Below are 23,410 nucleotides of genomic sequence, written 5' to 3'. Positions count from 1 at the left end.
TATGCATACACCAGTTTCACGCACATCAGTGTTTTATATATATGTAATGATATTTTAATTCTGATTTCAATTTAATTAATTTCCAAGATTTTATCTTAATTTAGCCCATAGTAACTACATGCTAAAATATTCTCGTATATCGTGATCCAATTCCACTTTCGGTTTAATTAATCCCTTTGTAAAAATAATGCGCCATGCTGCGTATTAAATGAAAGTGATACTTTTACCCTTCAAAAGGTGTCAAAGGTCACACGTGTATTGAATTGGCGCCTGGTCAGAAATCCAATGTTATATAAGGCTAGTGATCATCTGTTTGGCCTTTTTTTCCCCTTTTCTTACATCTGTGTGTGCCGCGCTGCGTTTTCTTGTATATAATCATGCCTGCCACTCGGAATAGAATAAAACGTAATTAAAAATACCAAGCCCCTTCACTGTTTCGAACCTGCATTCTACTTCAATCAAAATATGTTACATTATATATATATACAAACTATTACTGAAAGTGTTCAGGAAAGGTTTCACTGTGTCACTAAAATCTTCATTCAGTTTGAGGAAAGGAATGCATAGGAAGCCAAATTTTAGTGCCAAAAGAAAGCTTAACCCGGGGCGAAATCAGGCTTAACCGTCGCTAGACAGGTAATCGCTATGGCACGCATCGTTGAAGCATAAAATTCGTTATTTCACACATTATTTCATGAAGTAAGTGAATTATGCACTTAATGATAACATATACATATTTTAATTTGCCCAATCAGTAATGTTTTATGGAGTTATTCTATTCGTATATTCCAGTATTATTAAATAACAATGTAAAATTATAATAAATGACTTTAATATTAATAATCTAACAACCAGAAAAGTCAGAATTCTGGTCGAACAAGCTGATTACCTAAATCAGATAATTTAATAATATCCAAACATTAATAATATCCACCAAACAAAAACAAAAGAACGAATGATCTACAATGCTTTGAGTTCTTCATTCTTTCCCATCCCACATTATTTATTAGTTATCTTAATGATTGATACAATCGACGTTGCTTAAAAACAAAAACAACAAAATGTCATAATTTTTAATCCCAGTTTGGCACTTGATATGCTATCAAAGTACAGGGTTAGCAAGAAATAGGTTACCTAATTCAGAGGGTTTTAAAATGCGTTTTATTGATCCAAAGGAGATTAGATTTGAACTATAGATTATTGAGATGATGCGCTTTACATTTATCAATTAAAAAATTAGTATACAAATTCAGTAATAGATGGCGTTGTAGCACATATGACATTTATTTGCATATAGTGAAAATGTGAAACATAATTTGCGTTACAGCGCATGTCTATTACCATTTTTCTTTGGATAAAAAGAAGGCGAATTCTGTACGAACATTAATTTCTTCTCTTTTCTTCATGCCTACGTTGCAAGAAAAAGCGCTACTGGTGAAAATGTTCTACCAGAACATTTTACATTGCAATTGTTCTACCAGAATATTTCACTACCGCTTTACATTTATTAAATAAAAAATAGTACAAAAATTCACCGTTAGGTGGCGTTGTAATACACATAAACCCATTTAATATGGCTTATAATTGTTACATAAAGTAAAATTAAAATTGCTCGATATGTCCTCCTTCATTTTCAATAATATGCTGTAATCGGAGAACCATATTTCTTATAATTGACCGGAGTGAATCGGTCAGAATAATAAGAATATGGCGCCGGATGTTGTCCTTCAGATCTGGTAGAGATGTTAGCCTTTGACGGTAGATATTGTCCTTCAAATAATCCCACAACCAAAAGTCGCAAGGGGTGATGTCTGGCGAGCGAGGAGGCCATGCTATTGGGAAATGGCGGCTGAAAACTCGTGCTTCTGTGAAATGCTGTATTAACGATCGCTTTACACGACGATCAATATGAGGTGGTGCACCATCCTGCATGAAAATGTTGTCTTGAAGGCATCCACGCTGTAGAAGAGTTCAGATTACAAAATCCCTCAGCATATCATGGTACCATTGTCCTGTGAATGAACAGGTTTGGATTCCATTTGAAGTTATCTCTTCAAATAAAGACGATCCAATGATAAAGGTAACTGTAAAACCACACCATACTGTGACTTTTTCAGGATGCAAGGGTTTGTTCCTGGATAATGTGAGGGTTTTCCTCTGCCCAAATTCGACAGTTGTGAGTGTTAACTTGTCCATTGAGGCAAAAGTCATCATTCCACAGACTACAGAACCCCATCCTACAACGGGTGCACAGACTTGATTTTGTATGGATAAAAATGCAAAATCTGCCGTACGACTTTTCGTGCAGTTGAATACGGCATATCCAGAACACCGGAAACAACTGGCAAACTCACATTATTATGCCGCGATTGACTGCTGGCTTCAACGAGCGCGGCCGCAACATTTTCGACGTTGGAAGACGGAATTTTTTTCGTCCTCTACCTCAAAGAATGCCAAGTTGCCCAGTTTTTTCAAATTTTTGCATCATCTTGTGTAGGACATCGCGAGACATTGGATCTCGTCGCATCTGCTTCATACGACAAAATTCCTTTAGAGCTGCAACAGAGTTTGGTTTGTTCTGGTAGAACAATTTCCCCAGTAGCGCTCTTTCTTGCAACGTAGGCATAATGAACAGAGAAGAAATTAATGTTCGTACAGAATCCGCCTTCTTTTTATCTAAAGAAAAATGGTAATAGACATGCGCTGTAACGCAAATTATGTTTCACATTTTCACTATATGCAAATAAATGCCCTTTGTGTTACAGCGCCATCTATTACTGAATGTTATAAGATAGAGCAATTTCAAGTATTTCTACTTTGAAATAAGCAAATTTTTTTATCAACAATAATTTCATTTTATAATTGCTCTGTAACTTGGATCTAATAAGTCAATTCATTACATTCATCATTTTTTGCTAGAAGGACATTTTTTAAATTTATTGGTGACTCTAGAGATGTGTTGAAAGTAAAAAATTTAAGCACAGCCATTCTATCATTGTTATTATTTTACAAATTCAGATTTCATTTTCTTTTTTTCTTTTCTGCTTTTGATAGATATAGTTCCCTTTTATATGGACACAATTAAAAACAAAGCATAAGAAATGCTTTATTAGTCAATAGCTGATTAAGTTTTTATTATTGTGATTAATTTACTATTTTAAGTTGCAAAAAATGAAGGGAAATATATGGTAAAGGAATATAACACTCAAAATATTATTTAACAAGAATCCTTTTCTTAAAAAAAATTGAATGATATATAGTGGCGCAGCGTAGTGAGGCAGTGGGGTGGCCAGGCTGGTGCAGTTTTTTTTTAAGGTACGGGACTTGTAATCTGAACTAAAATTTGATTCTTAAAATCTGAAAACTAGAACTATTATAGAAATTCATGAGAGGTTTTAGCAGCTTCGGAATTTGGTAGGAAAATTTGCCTATTTAAAGCTGGCTGCGCTATTAGATTTGGACGCCATTCAATGTAATCGAGACTACGAGTTTGACGAAATTGACGAAAAAGATTTCAAGCCAGAACGAGTTTGACTATGGATTTTTACAGCTATTGTTTTCGTAATTGATCGAAAATAAATTAATTAATGTGGACGCATTTGGATTCTTAATTTATTGTGAAATCCGAAGCAAAAACTAATCTTCCTAGTATTATAACAATGTTTCGAAAATTTCTCACAATAGCCATTCATCAATGCCAGCTTTGAGACAAGCTTTGCAAAACTGAAATGGATCAAAAATTATTTAAGATCAACAATAAGTACTAAAAGGCTGAGGAATCTGGTTATTTTGTCTAATGAGCAAGAGATATATTGCAGCGAATTGGAATGAGCGAGGATAGAACCTGGCACTTTGTGGTTCACAGCCGAGTAACATGACCACAATACAAAAGCAATTGCTCGTGTAGCGCAGCTGTTAGCTGGCTTATACGTTTTCACCACAGACTCTCTCTCTACTGAGTAGAACGATATGGCTGTTGAGTGGTGATGTATTTAGCTGTTGATTCTAACATGGCTGTACCCATTTGAACAGCGTATGTGAGTGATTGCTGTTGCTGCGTCAAGTGAGTCTAACGACATTGTGTTGCTGCGTTAAGTGAATCTGATGACTTTGGTTTCATTGGGTAGATGGCGCCACAACAGCTGTACGAAGATTGAAGGTTCATCGTCCGAGGTCACCAATCTAGCGAATTGGAATGAGCGAGGATAGAACCTGGGACCTTGTGGTTCGCAGCCGAGTAACATGACCATGATACAAAAGCAATTGCTCGTGTAGCGCAGCTGTTAATTGGCTTATAAGCTTTCACCACAAGTAGACGCTGATAGTGTAATGATAAACTTGCTTATGGAAGAAACAGACGAATGAAATTTTAATTAAAAATGGAAGTTTTTATTCTGCTAATATTTTAATAAAAATAAGTTATAAATTTATCTTTGTAGTTCTAAATAGAAGCAGATTTGTGTTTTATATTCAATTCGCAGATATTCATTATATGGTTTTAATTATCGACATATATCAGAGTCATTCTGTATATATTAATAATCTGCCTACGTGTAAGAATTTTGTACCAAATGTGTTAATAATATAAGGTGTATTCAACACATCTAATTTAAATGAAAGAAGGTGATCAAAAGCCTATAGATCGTAAAATGCTATGGAAATATTTTTCTGTTTGGATATGCTTCTAATCAGGAAAAGTCCTAACGTTTCTGATGAATTTACATTTAAAATAATAGCATAATTCGAAAGAATCATCTAAGACGATATTTTCATCAGAATACTTTGCTGCCCTAAAAACGCCGAAACCTTGGAGAAATATAAAATCAAATTGTCGCGAAACATTTTGATTTTTATTAATGCCATTCTAGATACAATATGTCAAATTTACCAAATACTGGTACATTCCTTCAGCTTTCGAATGAGTCTAATTAAATCAAATCAGTGGTCTAGTTCATAAGAAAATTAGTGTTTCCTTGTAATATGTAACTGAAATGGCTGTCTTCGAAACAGATATTCGTTGAAAGGTCAGAAAATTAAAGGATATTGGATAAATGGTTTGAAAAACTGAACATCTTTTTGAAATTTTTGTGAAGAAAAGATCAACGTCAATTAAAATAGTATCGAATAAAATAATATTTTTAATTTTACGATATTATAATTTTTTATATAATATTTTCAGCTGATATTGTGCATAAAGACCAATTGTCAAGTATTTAATTAACAAAACCTTTCATTACTTTTTGGATTTTGCAAAGCTGGTAATGATCTTTTGTTAAGAAGAAATTGTGTGTTGAATTTTACTTTGAAGAGACAAAAATCGACATTGTTGTATAAAGAACGTATGGAATAAACACATAGATAACTTTAATGACGTTATATAATCAATCTTAAGTAACGCTAAAAGTTCTTTTTTATGTTGTTTGAATCAATAAGTGTATTGTTGAAAAAAAAATATATAGACTTAAATTTTTACACAAACTTTTCTTCAGTCAGTTAGTTATACTTTGACAAATATTCTTAACGTATTAACATTTCAAACAAATAAACAATTGACAAAATATTTCTCCAAACAATGAATCAATTTATTAATCTTTGAATGTCACTGTTTTCAGTGATTTTAGATAATTTGATTCAGTGATTTTAATAAAAGTTGCCTGGAGGAAGAATATCCAATCAATGGACTCTATTTCTGCCAGATAGTCGTTTGCCCCTTAAAATGGAGATATTGAAGCTTCATAACTCGGCCAGATTTGATTGCAAAAGCGATGCATTTTTTGTTTAATAATTTTGTCAATGAAAAAAATTTCATTAAGTGTGACTGGTTAAATGGAGGAACTGAGAATTATTTCGCAAATTTTCAGAGGCATATTTAATAATTGAAGCAATCTTTTCTAATAATAAAGATAAAAGTGTGTGTGTGTGTGAATTAGCGCTATGCAGGCCAGACAGTTTGATTTACAACTACCAAAATTAGTACATATATACTTGGAAAGAAAGATTTGTCTGTTTGGCAGTGATTTTTTTGAAATTTTAATTAAAAATTAAACGAATTTCTGCATTTTTCAACGATAACTTCCGAAAATATTATTGTGCTAAAATAAATTTTGCACTATTTAAAGATTCAAAGGATGGTCTTTTTAATGATACAAATTTAATATTCTTGCAAAAGTTTCCTGAATTTTAGCAATTTTCTAAAAATACTTTTCCCCTAATTTCCTGATATTCAAACCGTTTTCGTTGTTTCATCAAATATTTGGTGCGGTACTTTCTTTTTTTAGTTGATAGCTAAGAAAGGATCTATCTTTTTAATAACTTCAAGTTTATAAAACTAATGGAAAAAAATACTATATCCCGAAATTTAAAGGTTAGATGAACCGGATATTTTATTTATTTTAGGGATATTTTATTTATTACCGGCATTTTTAGTAGCGTTATGATGTCATGGGACTAGTTCCATTAAAAATGCTCATATGCACAATAAATATAACTTAGAACAGTTAAAATAATATGCGTTAATATCAGAGAATTTGGTGGAATCATAGGCATGAAATTATCTCGAAACTATTTATCTGAAATAAATATAACCAATATTATCAGTGATGCGAAATATAATTAAAGGGGGTTAATACGAAATATAATTAAAGTCTTTTTAGAACTGGAGTCTTTCATATTATTCCGAAGAAAATATGTCTGGTTTGAAAACACTTAAAATTTTATCTCAAAACACTTGAAAATTTATCTTAAAACATGAACAGTAGTTAAATAAACTTTGGAAAAGTTATATCAGATGTTGGATGCTTAAAATGCAACAAAAATCACATTTCGCTTAAAATAATAGTGTTGAGCCGCTTAAAAGACAAGTCGTATTAGTGCATTTTTCATGAGGTCGTTTTCTGAGAATTAAAACAATTGGCAGTTTTTCCGTTAAAGAATTCACAATACACATTTTAAAATAATAGTTGTTTGCTAGCATTTTAATGTACTTTTAGGAGTAATTAACATTAAAAAATAATAGCAATATTAATAATAAAAGTAAAATGTTAGTAATAATATTAACGGTTATTAATAATAGTAAAAACGATAATAATAACAAATAACTTAACTCTTTAAAGGGCCATTTTTTTTCTAGTCATATTATGTTAAAATATTTTTAGGCTTGAAATTACAATAAGAAAAGGGATTCATTTAGTTTATTAGATAAATTTAATTTGATTAATTAATTAAATTGGTTAATTAATAATTAAGTGACAAACCAAGACACATCATTTTGTGTGAGATAAAGAACTGAAGCATCTAAATTTCTGTCTTTCTAAAAAAATGTGTCAGAACTTATGCCAACTTACATAATTTCATACAAAGATTGATAAATTTGGTGGGAAGCATACTTCCCACGGCCTTAGAAAGGGTTATAAAAAGCAATAACAAATATAGTAAATAATAATATCAATAATGTTAAAATCGCTAAATAGGAATATCAACATTAAAATTACTTCAATGAAACTCAATGAGAGTTTTTAGTTAAAAATTCATGAAATTTAGAAACTTTTACTTTTTTTTTATTTCAAGTACAAATCATCCAAAAATTAGCAATTGCTTGAATTGATTGCATTCAATATTTTTTCAATGAAATCAGAAGTTTTTATTATGTAAATTGAATTGGTGGTATCGAATTATTTCAAGGTATAAAGACTTACCATTTATAGGGAACAGTAATGTAATAAACTTCACTTATTAATTTTAAATAAAAAATAAACAAGAATTGCAATTCACAAAGTATGATCTATTAAGAAAATGGAACATGCATGTCAAAACTTAAACAAACTTTTTGATGCTTCAAAATTTTAAATTTTCATTGATTTTGAACTAAAAATACTCAATGGATATGATAACGATGGAAATGAATATCTGTATTTATACCTTAAAATAAAAAGAATAAACATTTCAAATTTTTTTTTAGCTAAAAATATTATTGGGTATTAGTTTTCTGTTTTTCAACTCTTATCAATCTATATCTATATTTATAATAAAGCTCAATTTGTGTGTGTTGGCGCTCTACAGGCCAGACCACTTGACCTACAGCTACCAAATTTGGAACAGGTATACCTTGGAAAGCGGGAATGTGTACCTCAGTGCGATTTTTTCGAATTTTAATTAATTAAAAATTAAGCGAAATTTTGGCATTTTTCCGCAATAACTTCCGAAAATATTAAAGCAAAAAATAGATTTGCGCATCATATTGAAATTCAATAAATAAATAATCTTTTCAACAATACTAATGTTATAGTAAATTTCTATTTTTTTTTTGAATTTTTAAAGAATAATTTAATTATATTTTTAAACAATTTATTTCGCACAAAATGAAAATAAGATTTAAACTGCACGAGCACATTAATCGTCAACAGGAAAAAATCAGCTTTTATCAAAGTGTTGCCATCACATTGACAAAAGCCAAAATTTAAAAAATAACTTAACTCTTATTGCGGAATAAGCATATTAAATATATAAAGATGGAATTTTCAGCACGGGTCTGTATGAAATGAAATAAATATATGATATTTTCTAAGAAGTGAATACAAGGAAAAGTTTTCTGTGATATTTTATAATACCTAAATTACTCATTCAATAAAATGGATTTATTTAAGGCAAATACGGTTTAATATATATAAGATATCTTCTTTAATCCGGGCCCAAATTGTAAACATTACTAATTTGTAAATCTTTTTTAATAGACATACATCTGCCAACAAAGTGGTCGAAATGAAATAAATAATTAGATTTTATGTAATGAGTGAATCATATATACAAAATATTCTTGAGACGATAATATTTTAAATAAAAAGAATTGCACTCCGACCAACAAAATCAATCACTAAAGCTGACTGATTTGTAAAAATATGAATACTATTCACTTCCGAGTATCCGGCCTAATGTGGCGAAAGGACTAACAAGATAACAAAAATGCCGGATAGGCCAGAATTCTATGAATTCATTTCTTTGCCCACCAATACCAAGAGACAAAGTTTTTATACCAAAATTGATATAATACGTATTTTCTCACTTCTTATTGAGTACTAAGCCCTCCGTTTACCTCAATGCGAACGCAGCCGCGACCCGGTGAATCATGGAATTAGTTTCCGATGACGTGTCTAGTTTAAATAAAAGGCTCTGTACTGACCGTTTATATATGTTTTTTATACTGAAAGGCACGTTCCAAGAATTTATTAAATAAAAGGAAAAGTTAAAGGATATAAATTGTTCACATTTTAATATAAATTCTGCAATACCTAACATAAATGCAGGAAACATAAACAAAACATTAATGTAAATCGTAGGCTTAATTCTTAAGAAAATTGGCACAAACTGATTTCATTTTAAGTTTAATTATATTAACGTCCCGTTTAAAGCAACACTCAGGCTATTTTGGGACGGACCTCGTAATTTTGAACCACGGTCAGATAACGAGGACGACACCTGAGTTGGCACCCTCCTCTGCACATCACACAAACGGGAGGACGTTTGGCCCTGAAGGATTTATCGTGCAACAGACCCCCTTTCACGGCGGTTCTTTGGTGGAATGGGGACTCGAACCTGAAATCATACGGCTCACAAGCCGAGAACTTACCACCAGGTCACCACCACCCTCAGATTTTATTTTAAATTGATAAGGATAGGTAAGAATTAAAACTTAATAGTTATTAGGTTTTGAGAAAATGCTTAATAGATAAGTTAATAGACGGTTTGCTTTAATCATTTAATTACGACAAAAAAATGAGGTCAGGTAGTCACGAACCGGATACTCGAGAGTGTACTGTATTCTATAAAAACGGGAGATTTTAGGTTACTTCCCAACCGTTTCAAATAAGCCAATCGTCTTCCAGTGTTTCTCAAGACTAATTGGTCTAGATTATGAAACTTTTCATCGTTCTAAAATTGTAATATTCAAAACTGAATAAATCGGTCAGATTTGATCACAGAAGATGGAAACGAATTATTTATTTAAAGATTTGAGTGTCATAAATATTTTTCAGAATATGATTCCTTAGGACCAAAAGAAATGTCTATAATTTCATAATTTTTTGAATTATATTTATTGACCAAAACAAAATATTATTATTAATGCCATCTAAATTCTTTTGAAAATAAAATTTAAAACTTTAACGATGAATTTGTGAAATTTTTGGTGAATAATTATTTGAGATATTATAAATTATGGAATTATTTTGTAGCGTACGTAAGAATTCAATGCGGAATGAATCTGTTCTCCTTTCTCATATATTTTATTTTAAAGTATGCTTGGTTCCATTAAAAATGTCTTTATATTAATTATTATAATTTAAACTGAATTTTACGGGCGCTGATTGAAAATTAGAGAGATGCGTAGTGCAATGAACAGAACGGTTTAAGGTCTACATAATAGTTTAAGTTAATTATATGACTATTAAAAAGTGAAAATATTTTGTTGAAACATCTATTATGAGACCAAGTTACATAAAATATTAATTGAACATTTTAGCAAACATTAATATTGGTGAACCGGCTGGTCGCCAAAGGCGGCTAGTATTTTAAATAAAACGGGTTGTACAGTTAAATCAATCATTAAAACTGGCACGCTTTTGAAATTTTGAATATCACTATTCTATAAAAACGGGCGATTTTAAATAACTTCCTCGACTGTCTTAAAGAAGATACACCAATAATCTCCCAGGCTTTCTCGAGAGTAATTGGTCAAAGATTATGAAAATATCGTTTGTTCTAAAATGGTAATATTCCAACTTCATAAATCGGACAGATTTGATCGCAGAAAATAGAAGCGTTTGTTTATTTAAAAGCTGGAGTGTCAAGAATATTTCAGCCAAAGGACTGTCTAGAATGTAAACTTAATTTTTTAAAAGTATATTTATAGACCAGAGCAAAATAATATCTTATTATTGATGTCATTTAAATCGTTTTGAAAGTAAAACTAAAAACCAAATTTTACGATGAATCAAAGAAATTCTTATTCAATCATTCTTTGAAATACTCCGTAAATGAAAATATTTGATAATGCACATCAGACTACAATTCTGAAGGACTTTGCTTTCAGTTTTCGTATATTTAAAACTAGACATACCATGTTTCAGAAAAATTGCTTTTATAATAATTGAAATTTAATAATTTTTACTCTAATTTTAAGTAGAAATTTTACGGGCGCTGACAGAAGATTAAAGAGAGATACGCAGAACGTCTTAAGGCCTCCATAATAGTATGAGTGAATTATATGATTATCAAAATTTGAAGCATAAAACATTTTTCTGAAGAAGCTACTATGAGATTAAGTTACATAAAATATTTGATTGAAAATTTTAGTTAGCATTTATAGTGGCGAACCGGCTGGTCCCCAAAGGCGGCTCATTATACAATAAAAATCTAGGAAAAACAGCAGGAAAGGCAGTTATGACAGACTAAGATGGTTTTCAAATAATTTAAGATTATCTATATATTTAAGTTCATTCATGAAACGAAGTAACTAGTTCCCCAACCATAATCATTAGTAGGATTTCGCAGTTTTTTATTTTTTAAGAAAGCTCTTGATACTCAAATATGTCATCAACCATCATCTGTACTCCACTCTCTAATTTTGAGAAACATTGCAAAACAAAACTTTGCATCTCCCCCGTCCATTATCAATCAAATACTTTATATTTATTATGCAAATATAATTTAAAATAGTATTTGCGTTTGTTCTAATAATATAAATAATAATTATCAACTGCTCATAAGAAAGACTGGCATCACTAAATTAATATTATTAATATGTTAAATGAATTGCAGATCACCGACGGTGATTAGCAACAAATTATTTTACAATATTTATGAAATTCTGTAATAGAATAAAATCTTTCATTTTATGCAGAATTATATATTATATAGTTTTATTTTTAGAAAAAATCACGGAATATCATATCTTACAATAAAATACCAGAAACTAAAGTGTTAAACAATAAAATTACCCTCTGACTTACAATAAGCCAAATGACATTGTATAAAATATCGATTAAAAAAACTCTTTTTAGCGTCAGAGCAGATATGATAGAAAAGAAAAAAGACATGCTGTTGAAATTTAATAAATAAATAAAAATAATGAAAAAAAATTTAAAAAAAAAGAATTTCAAAAAAGCTAGTAAATTATTTTTAAAAAATGACGATTCAATCGCTGCAGAGAATTTATCTAACGATATCTAAACTAAATGAAAAACAAAGATTTAAGACATATTACATACGAATTACAGAAAATGAGTTTAAAATTTCAAAATTTTTTACAGTACGTTTTTTTTAAAAGGCAAATATATAAACAATGGAAAAAAAGAGAAGCAAGATTTTTTAAAAAACAGTCAATAAAAACATATAAAAGAGGGTTTGATACTTAATGCTTACTTCACCTTTTAGTTACTTGAATCATACAAAATGTAACCAGTCTAAAATGTAAGAAACCCAGGATTTTTATGTATATGCGCCCGATAGTAACCCAATAATGTTTTCGAATTTTTTTGTCTTAAACTATTACAGCAATTGATCTTCTGTGAATTTTTCCCTTTTACGTAACATTGAATTAGTATATTTCCTAAAATTTTGCAACATTTTAACAATCGAAATTTCAGAAAACCGATGATACTATTAAATATGACATTATATCTTCCGGAAAGAGGAAAACATTTTGCGTCCTTCAACTTTGTATTTCCTTCACATAGACTTACTTAGGTATTTTCCTTTAAATTATGAATGTTATTACTAAGTTCATACTATTAAATTATTATAGAAATCATTGAGCTGTGGCAACAATGTAGATTGTTTCATAACGAAAAAAAAAAATATGTCAATTAAAACTCTAAAAAATTTAATTTATCCTTAAGGCATCGTGCCTGTGCCTCACACGGCATCACGTAATATCGTTTCTCATATTTATAAGCTAAAATTAAATCTTTTAAATATGCTAAAACTTCATAAAATTATCCACAAATACTTCAGATATTCTTCAGATGTTTAATTGAACAAGTGAGGCAACACATTTCCTAAACGGAAGGCAGGTCTAATTAATAATTTATACTTCATTTTAAAAGATATCTATATCTATTCTTATAATAAAGCTCAATGTGTGTGTGTGTGTGTTGGCGCTCTACAGACCAGACCTTTTGACCTACAGCTACCAAAATTGGTACATGCATATCTTGGTGGTCGAAAATGTGCACCTGAGGTCCCTTTTTTAAATTTTTAATTAAAATTTTAATTACTAATTAAAAACTAGCTTTTCGGCCAAAAAACACTTCATTTCCCCACCGCCAAATGAGTAATGCTTCAGTTTTTCCCCCATGCTAATAAGGATAGTTTTAAAATTTTTCGACCGATTATTTTAAACAATTCTGTTCATTTTCTTAATGTTTGATGCATTTAAAATTAAACATTTTTAATGAATCGATCTTTCAGATTCATTTAAAATTACTTTTGGATTAAAATGAAACAGAATAAAGGAAAATAAAAATTTCTAATTTGCATAGTGTTACCCCAACGGGCGTAGAAAAATTCACGCATTTGCGTTACCATAACTGGCGTTTAAAATCACGCATGCACATTGTGTTCTGATTGGTGACAACTGATTTGTTTTGTTTTTTTAATTTCAGCTACACACTGTAAATAAAATGTGTTTAGGGTAGTTGTGTGCTTTTGTAATTAAATTGTATTTATGTTTGTTATATATATTTTTCCTATATGCTTATAATTTTAAGTACATCGTTTTTTAAGTATTTTTCCCCCTACGCTAACAAGGGTAGACTGAACATGCTTTCGACCGATTATTTCAAACGAATCTGTTTATTTTCTTAATGTTGGATGCACTTAAAATTAAACATTGTTAATGAATCGATCTGTTCATGATGAATCTAAGAAAATTTTGTTGAAAAATTCTTGAGATATTACATAAATTAAGAAAGATAATCTTTTGTGCCCATAAGGTTTAAATGCTCAGCGACTCTGTTTTCAGAGCTCATATTTAAAAAAAAAATGCTTTTTTCAGTAAAAAATGTTTTTATATTAATTGCAGTTTAATCATTTCCACTTTAATTTAAAGCATAAATTCTACGGGAGCTAACAGAAAGTTAGAGAGATTCATATTACGTTAAGCTGAAGACCTTTATAATATTTTGAGTGAATTATGTGACTATGAAAATTTGAATCTTTAAAATATTTTGATGAAGAAGCTATTAAAATAGGAGTTACATAAAATATTTAATTATTAAAATTTTAACAAGCATTAAGATGGACGAACCAGCTGGTCGCCAAAGGCGGCTAGTATGAAAATAAAGCTTTGTTACTGCCCTTAGTTACAAAAAAAAATCGCCAATTTTCACAGCCAACTTGACAATTTTGCTACTTTGAAGTATAGTTAAGCAATCAGAATGCTTCATTATTATTTTGTAACTTTTACTTACACTAGAGTAACTAAATTTACTTTCTTTATGCTTCGCAAAGTATTGCAATCGTCAAAATATTCGAACTCTAAATTTTGACGAATCTCTACGTTTTATACCTTTCAGAATTCGAAAAACAGATATTTGGAAAATGTCTGCTTGTCTGTCCGCAAGGAAGACAACTCAAAAACGCTTTGAGTCAGAACGGCTGAAATTAAGTACACAATCTTTATATTTTATTCGTAGATGTCTATCGCATTTTGAGCGAAATTCAATCAAAATACGTCTATCTGTTTGGCTGTACGAATATAAGTGAACATAAAGGCTACAAAACAAAAAGCGACTGATGGATAAAAATTCTGTACACATACTTAACATTAATAACGTAATCACCTATCAGATTGGGAGCAAAATCCAATCAGGCATTAACTGTCTGTCGAACTCTATTTTCAACAACATGTTACAGCGATAGCTTAAAAACCCATTCATTTAAATATATCAAATTTGGCATGTCATTTTGTGGCTATCATTGCAGTTCTGCGCCAACTTTTTCTTTCTAATGGCTGGAAATAACGTGTCTTAAACGCAAATTCCATTTTAGGATTCTACTTACTGCATGCCAAGGATTCATCGCCAAAAAAATTCGCCAAGGAGGATACGAAAGATTTGGTAAAAATGCTAAATTCCCACCATTGGTTAGTATTTTTTTGATTATTGCACGCCACAGCCCTAGAAGGACATTCTCTAGAAGAACACTTTAATTGGAAAATCATGCGAGAAAGTTTGGGAACTGTCATTCCCTTTGATTTTATTATATTTTTGTTATAATAAGATGATTGATTGAGAGGACCGAATTTTTCTTATTAATGCTCACCTTCTTCAGCAGCCATTTTAACAATATTAACATATTCATGTCGGCCACTTTTATGAAATACTTATTATCAGAACAAAAGGAAGTATTTTAAATAATTCTGCGTAATAATGATAGAGCATTCTGATTGGTTAGTTACGTTTGCAAAATGAATGGGTTGAAAATAGACGAAATCTGCACAGAATAGAAGAAATCGGTCCAATGGCTGTATCGCAAGGCACAAAGTGTATTATATTTTTTTTAGTTGGCACAACAGAAATTAATTCTATAAAATATTCACATGCTGGCTAAAACTTATCCTTTAAAATTAAAGTTTCCATTGAACAAGAGATTATTTTTCATTGACATACATACTTATCATCTACTTTTAAAGCAATTTACACTGCCAACATAGAAAGACTAACAGGAGTGATCCCCAGAAAACAGTCTCGCATGCTTTTTCATAAAGGTGTCATCCCTGAGAATCCCTTACAAAGCATTGGCGTGCAACAGTCACGAAATATTAACTTTTGATATGAATTTAGCATGATAATTTAAATAAAGAAGGAAGACATTTTAAGATAGAAACCCTGCACATAGGGATTGCAATACCGGGCCAAAATTTCAATACCGGTATTCGGTATTTTTTAGATCTTAATACCGGGATACCGGTTTTAATACCGGTATTAGAAATTTTAGAAAAAGAAAGAAAAGACAGATGTTTCTTTGTTTTATTTGCCAGTTTTATAAGAGAGTGTAAATATCACCAAAAATATGTAACTTATAAATTATAACAGTATATAAAGAATCACAAAAAAGTAAAGGAACAACTTATTTATTTAAATCACAAAAAAAGTGTAAATGTCACTATTAAGTCTGTGGTACTATTACAAATTTTTGAAATGTGATCTTAAAAAACATAATGCATCAATTGTACTGTTATTTTTTGTAGGGGAACGTTTAAATATCTTAACAATTTTTCGAACTTTATAAATTATAGGAAGCAATTCTTGATGGGTTAATATTCCATCCTCATTAGCAATATCTTCTTCAACAATTACATTGTCATTATCTTCATTGTCAATATCACTCTCACTCTTGCTCTCTTTAATGTCGGAATTCGAAGTTTCTATATCCACAGTATTTGGATTCTTCTGTTCTTTATTTTTTTGGTATAATACATCTATTATTCCTAACTGAATTCCATGAGCATAGCACAATTGCTGATTTGCACCAATCAACTTTCCAACTTTTTTCATAACTGTTGCTCCATCAGTCGTTATGGATACAATATCTTCTTTCAGGGATAATCCATGTTTCGCTAATTTAGATTTAAGCAATTAATTAAGCCATTCATTAGCTAATTAATTTCGCCCGTTAGGGAGACATCAAAAACGTATATTATTTTGCTATGTTGGCGATCCCTGAACATATAGTGGAGACGATTTAAAAATTTCTAGTAAATACCGAAAAACCGGCATTTAAACTTGTGAATACCGGTATTACAAAATTGTACAAATGGCTCAAAATACCGGTATTCGGTATCCCGGTATTGCAATCCCTACCTGCACAGCATTTTGAATGCAACAATTAGAGAATAACACATCAGAATAGACTGTGCAAATTAATACCTGCAGCATTCAAATGTTGAAAAACTTTTATTGCTTTTAATTGACTGAATTCATTGAATTAAGAGTTTTAAAATTTTTCACTTACCATCTCTAACCAATAAGACGCAGAGAACATTTATATAATGTCAAGGGTAGCTTAATTAGTGATTTAGGAAGTAACCAAAGCAGTTGTTTGCAACAATACGCATATAGATCCAATTGGTACGAATTTACCATAAGTATAAGCTGGTTCATTTCAATTTTTTAATAAGTAGACTGTAATCTTATTTAAAATCAATCGACAATTCGAAAGCCAACTTTTTATTTCACCGACCCCGCAACGACTCAGTACGAAACTGTTTTGAAAACTGATCCCATGTCAGCAGGGTTACAATAAATTTTATCGCTGAAGCAAGTCAGTGCATGGTTGCAACATTCCTTAACAAAAAGTGCCAATGAAGCGGTAATACCAATAAATACATAAAAGAAAGATCTTAAAGACGAAAGAAAAGAGTTTCTATTCCCCTCTTACACAGAAACGTTCGATTAAAGTTAGAAGATAATTAACGAAATATTCAGAAAAAGCTTTCGTTCCGATTTTTATACAGGCATAGTAACAACCAATAAACAAGGAAAGAATCAAAGAAGAAGTTTTCCAATTCTCTTTCTCCTTTAATGATTATTCCAACATGAAACAAAATTACAGTGTCGCATTTTAATTATCATTAGGTTTTACATCAACAAAATAAGCATGTACGTTAATCCAATTAATTCACAACCTATCTCATTCTTATAAAAATTTAAACCTTTTGTTAATGTATCAGCAGATATATTGTTAGAAAGAAAATATCCTAAATAAAATAAACCATTTTTATTAAGAAAAGGATGTCGAGTATTAATATGCTTAAAAGGAGAATGAAAAATACGATTTTTCACACATATCAATAGCGACTGATTGCCTGTTAACATCACAATTTTTTCTGTACGAATCTCTTGAAAAGGGAGAAGAAAGAAAAGAAAGAAAGAACACTTAAGAAATTTTCTGGCTGAAATACTGTTTTCGAAGCTTCAAAGAGAGCGTTACTCAAATTTGATGGTTGACAGAAAGGCAGTTTATAGTTTTCTGATTTTCAAATAATTGCAATTGCAGTTTCAAAATGGCCCATCTCCATTTTTTCAAAGATTTAAATTTTTATTTGATCTCTTTTGCACTGGGAAAAACGTTTCAGCACTGTAGCTGCCCATTTTCAAAATGAGTCAGTGGGTAACCAAACTAGGTATTCCTAGGTAGAACTAGGTATTAATGGTTGCGAATTTAAAATCGGATCTTTTCGAATCTGTCAGGTAGTCCAGTGGTAATATCATCAAACTTTGCCATCGTATGGTTACAGGCTGATAAAGTGGATACGATAAGTTCGAGCTTAGGTTTTCTTAATTATTGAAGTTTTGAAGGAGAACTAAAACTCTTCGTCATGAAGCACAGAATCGTCTAGGGGGAAACGAACACCAGTGATTGGCTCTATTCATGAAAGTTCATTGATTTTTTTAAAGTGTGAATGTGGGAGTCGATTGTAAGTTAAAATGGGGTTAAAAAATACCCCAATTAAGTATTCGTTTCGAAAAAGGCATTAGACGCAGTCAGACTCTTGGCAGAATGCTGTGTAAGAATGAATAAATGTGATAGCTTGCTTATGCTTTGTGATTAGATTTTTTCTTTCGTTTTTTGAAACTGATAGTTAAATTGTGCAGTTAATTGTAAATTGTAAATAATATGTACAATTTCCACACAAATTATATTACTGAAAGTATTGCATAAAAAGAACATTACTAAGCAATGGAATAAAAACAAACAATGCTGATATATATAACATTAACATTATAAAATACTTTTAAAAATTATATAAAGACAAAATAAATAATAAAATATATTTAATATATGAATTAAATGAAATTAGCTGAAAGAAGAAAATAATAATTTATTGTTAAATTGAAAGAAACAACAGCCATACAACAAATAATGTCGACATTTTCCACACCGATTTTTTTTCCTTTATTCCTATCATATTTCATTTATTTTCCTCCCGAGGTTGAATTCTATATTCCTTCTTTAGATCCCTCCCCCGGGGGGCACTTCATACAGGGAATTAGAAGCTTCCTGAATAGTGGTTGGTTCTCGCCGATTGATTGACAAAATGATGCTTGTGCATGTTTCTCAATAATTTTCAGTCTATCATTGCAATTCTATCCTAGCTTTTTTTGCGTGGCTATATCTTCTTACTTTATTTGTTTTTTCAACAAAATTGTACCTGCGTTCATTTCTTACGCAAGCAGTTTCAATTTACAGCTTCCAAATGTCATAATTACCTTAGTTCACATCCTGATATCTATTAATGGAGTCATTTTGAGAAACATATTAATAGTCGAAGATCTCTGGAACTTACTTCCCTTAATACTTTACCGCATACAAAGTATGGAGAAAGTGTTACAATAGACGAAAATTCCGAATTCGAGATTTTGGCGAATCCCCATAGACCTTCTCGAATTCGAAAACAATCGAACAATTTCAAAAGACCCGTCTTTGAGTCACAGGTGATGAAGTGGATCGCTTACACACGAAAAACATAATTTGTGCAGATGTCGAGGAATGTGCTACTATTTTCTGATTTTGACCTCAAAATAACATTTTGTAATGTGTATATAATCCCTGAAAATTATAGCAAAAGATTCGTTTAACTCTTTAAAGGGTCATTTTTTTCTAGTCATATTATGTTTAAATATATTTAGGCTTGAATTAGAATAAGAAAAGGGATTCATTTAGCTTATTAGATAAATTTAATTTGATTCATTCATTAATTTGGTTAATTAATAATTAAGTAACAAATCAAGACACATTATTTTGTGTGAGATAAAGAACTGAAGCATCTAAGTTTCTGTCTTTCTAAAGAAATGTATCAGAACTTATGCCAACCTACATAATTCCACACAAAGATTGATAAATTTGGTGGGAAGCATACTTCCCACGGCCCTAGAAAAGGTTAAACAATGGTTTAAGATATTTAAAAATGGATGAAATCGTTAAATTTGCCTTTTAATATCTCAGAAAATTTTAGATGCAAGCATGAAATCTTGTGTCCTTATAGATGAGTGTAAGAAAAATAATTCAATCATCTATATTTTATCGCAATGGGAGGTCGTATGAAAACTAAAATTTTGTAACACTTTAAATTCATTTTCCATAAAAGACGAAATATTTCCATATATTCGGGGACCTTATTTGATGAAATTTTGCAATCGGAAGTATTTACCTGATTGGAAAGGAAATAAACACTTGCTCCACCTTTTTGGACCATCCGTTATGCGTATTAATTAAAATAATTATGTATACTGCCGAAATATAGACTTTAAAACATTTGCAATTTTTTTTTTAATTAGGGAAAAGTTGCACGGAAATATAACTGATAATACTAAAAGGCTGATTTTTTGAATTTCAAAATGATGTCTGAAAATTTTTTGTGCAATCCATAGGCTCCGAAAATGCTTATAAAAATTTTTAATCCTTGAATAATTTTTTTTATTTAAAAATCAAATTGAAATTTGAGAAACGTTTTCACAACAATTAGCCACATTCCAAGACATAAATTTAAAATGAAAAGACTTGCATTTTAGAGCGGTTTCAATGATTTTTGCATCCTGTCTACAGTAGCGCGTATGACGCAATTTACTGATTATATCCAATTTATAGTATCATATATAAAATAAATGAAGAAATTCTAAATTGAAATATATCATACCTGTTTCTGCGCCTTGAATTGTGAAATGTGCTACACGTGAGCTAAAATAATAAATTCCCTTTGGTGAGCCTGAAATAGTATGTCACTAAGTAGAAATGATTACAAAAATAAGAATGTTAAGGAAAGCCGTTAGGAATAATCTCTCAGTCATAACTTGTCAAGGTCATTTGTAAAACATGTCTGCATGAGGAAATCTACAACAAAACTTCCAATTAACTACTTGTAAGTTCTCAAGGAAATGTACAAAACATTCTAATTATGTAATAACTGTATTCATTTTATGTATTTTGGCATGAAACGATGAATAAACATCAACTGTAATTACAGCAAAGCAAAATACTCTTTTCTAAATATCCAATAATAATAACAGAGGTTTCCAAGAAATACTTTTTGAAAATAAATTTTACTTTCATAACTGATTTTTGAATAAATTTTAGTGTGGATTCTAAAAAAAAAAGTATCATTTATTTCAATCTCTTAAAACCTTTTTCCTTAAACGATTCCACATCTGATTTTTTTTCATTTTTATTTAATCACAGTATTATTTATATTTATATTCAAATTTCGTCTCGATGTAAATGATCTATGAGTTGTGAAAAAGGCCTTTTTTATTCAGAATAAAAATTTCTCTTTTCCTCGAAACTTTTTTTTTCTTCAAAATTTCCAGGAATCGGCGCATTTTATTAACCAGAAAATACGGGTTATCATACTAATATTCCACTTTCATTGCTGTCGCATTTTCATTTCCTATAAGTTTAGCGAAACTATTTGGTTTATTTCACGTTGATTGCAATCATATTTTTGGAATAATAGTCCAGATGTAAATGAAGCTAATAATACTTTGTATTACTTCCTAAAATCATCCCCCCAGGGTCACTTTAGATATGGGGTGGGAAGCTTCCAGTATGGTGGTTGGTTGTCCCTGCCCAGTTAGGCACAAAAATGGTGTGGTATGACCACTCCTTATTGATAGCGGTACTGGCTTTCTATTTACAGGTCTATCTATCCTGGTCTTTTCTATCCTGTGGCCTGTGATGGCCCTAGGATTCAACCATAGTTTCCGTTTATGCTGGCTCGGCTTCTGGTCATTCAGATTTTGTCCTCGCCTCTTCGGGAGAGTCGAAATAGTCAGTTATGACTATTTCCTAATATCTTGTTATTTGCGAGGCCGCGGTGGCCTGGTGGTAAGATCTTGGTTTAGGAACCGGAGGGTTTCAGATTCGAGACCTGATTCCACCGAAGAACTGTCGTGTAAGGGAGTCTGGTGCACGCTAAACGCTCTGGCCAAACGTACTCCAGCTGATGTGACGTGGTGTGGAGAGGGGGTGGCAGCTCAGGTGTCGTCCTCGTCATATGATCCAAGATTACGAGGTCCGTCCCAAAATAGCCGTAGTATTGGTTCAAAATGGGACGTTAATATAACTAAACTAAACTAATCTGATACTTGGTAACGTTTCTTCTATAGTAGATTTGCAATTCTGGTTTTATTGATTGCCAAGAAAACCGTAGTAGCCAAGTGCCTAAAAGTATAGGTCTGACTGAGGAAAATGAATTGGACAAAGAATTTTATGGATCCTGAAAGAGTACATTATTAACGAGAATTATTTAAATAATAATGCACTAACATCTGCTTTAGCAGCAACATATTTCTCGCTGCAATAGGGTTGCTTTTTGGATTTCATTTTCCTGGTTTTACTTCAATTGGAACATAATTAAGCCGATCGCTTTTGAAACTCCTCTAATAAGACTTATTTAAGTCACAAAGCTACTATCCTTAATCATCCAAGATTACTTTGGCCAACAGGAATGTCATAATTTCCTTTAAAATACGCTCCCTTTCTGATGAATTTGGCGAGTAGTCTTTTATAGTTCAGTTAGTAGAGACCAAACATGCTAGACCAAGTGAGATTAGAACCATCATCATGAAAGAAATGATTGCTAGGCCCTTTTTTCAAGCTTCAAAGCTAGAGAAGATATACCAAACAGGATTAATCAGTTTTCGTAAGAGCGAGTAGACGAAAAAGATGTGCTGCCATGTTTAGAAAGTCATTGAACATTTTAAATGTTTTCAAAATATAAATGAATTATCACATTTCGGTAAACAATTAAAGGGTATTATAAGACTATCTTTTTTCAACCAGTTCTACTCAATTCAGATAGATATTACAAATTCATAAGTATTTGAAGCAGTTCTGAATTATAGATTCTCTACCTCCTTGTGAAGAAAAAATATTGTATTTCAAACACGAATCAAGTGCCAAATATTGTTTTTTCAAGTATCAAATATTGTTATTCTATCATGGTTATCCTGATGATTAAGAAAACATATATTTAAGGAACTATGAATGGAATTAGACTTTATGAGAGGCATCAAAGCTTCAAAAAAAGAAAAGACAAAATTGAAGAAGACGAAGGTTCAAAGCAGCTATCGATAGTCACAATGTATGGGAAAATGCCTTTATGCAAAGAAATTGTGAAAATTCCCGAGATTGTAGAACTTATTGGTGATTCAATGGTTTAGTTTGGTTTTTGTGGGATTTATTGAAGCAAGAGCCATATTTGGCTATACTGCACCAGTCAAATGGTTAGGTGATTCAATGGAAATTGTAATGATACTTTAACCCGTTCTAAGGCCATTGTAAATATACAACACAAAAATAATCAGTTTTTGGATGCAATCAAGTAGATCGTGCCGTGTACTCGTCAGATTTTTTTTTG

The 23,410-nt window shown here is 30.9% G+C and overlaps 1 protein-coding gene across 2 annotated transcripts in view; it reads right to left on the bottom strand.

Moving 5' to 3' along the window:
• Positions 1-20,813, bottom strand: part of LOC129974947 (retinaldehyde-binding protein 1-like) — a 59,321-nt gene extending 38,508 nt beyond the window's left edge. Inside the window, exon 1 of one of the 2 annotated variants that reach the window (XM_056087763.1) lies at positions 20,693-20,813. The gene's annotated coding sequence lies outside the window, so the exon portion shown is untranslated. Of the gene's footprint in view, positions 1-12,419; positions 12,553-20,692 lie in introns of those variants that run through there. The other variant, XM_056087764.1, reaches the window with a different exon arrangement.
• Between the last annotated feature and the right edge of the window lie 2,597 nt (positions 20,814-23,410).

This window comes from Argiope bruennichi, chromosome 7, assembly GCF_947563725.1.
Source record: "Argiope bruennichi chromosome 7, qqArgBrue1.1, whole genome shotgun sequence".
Lineage (NCBI taxonomy): Eukaryota > Metazoa > Arthropoda > Arachnida > Araneae > Araneidae > Argiope > Argiope bruennichi.
This window is presented reverse-complemented; position numbering and strand designations above follow the sequence as displayed.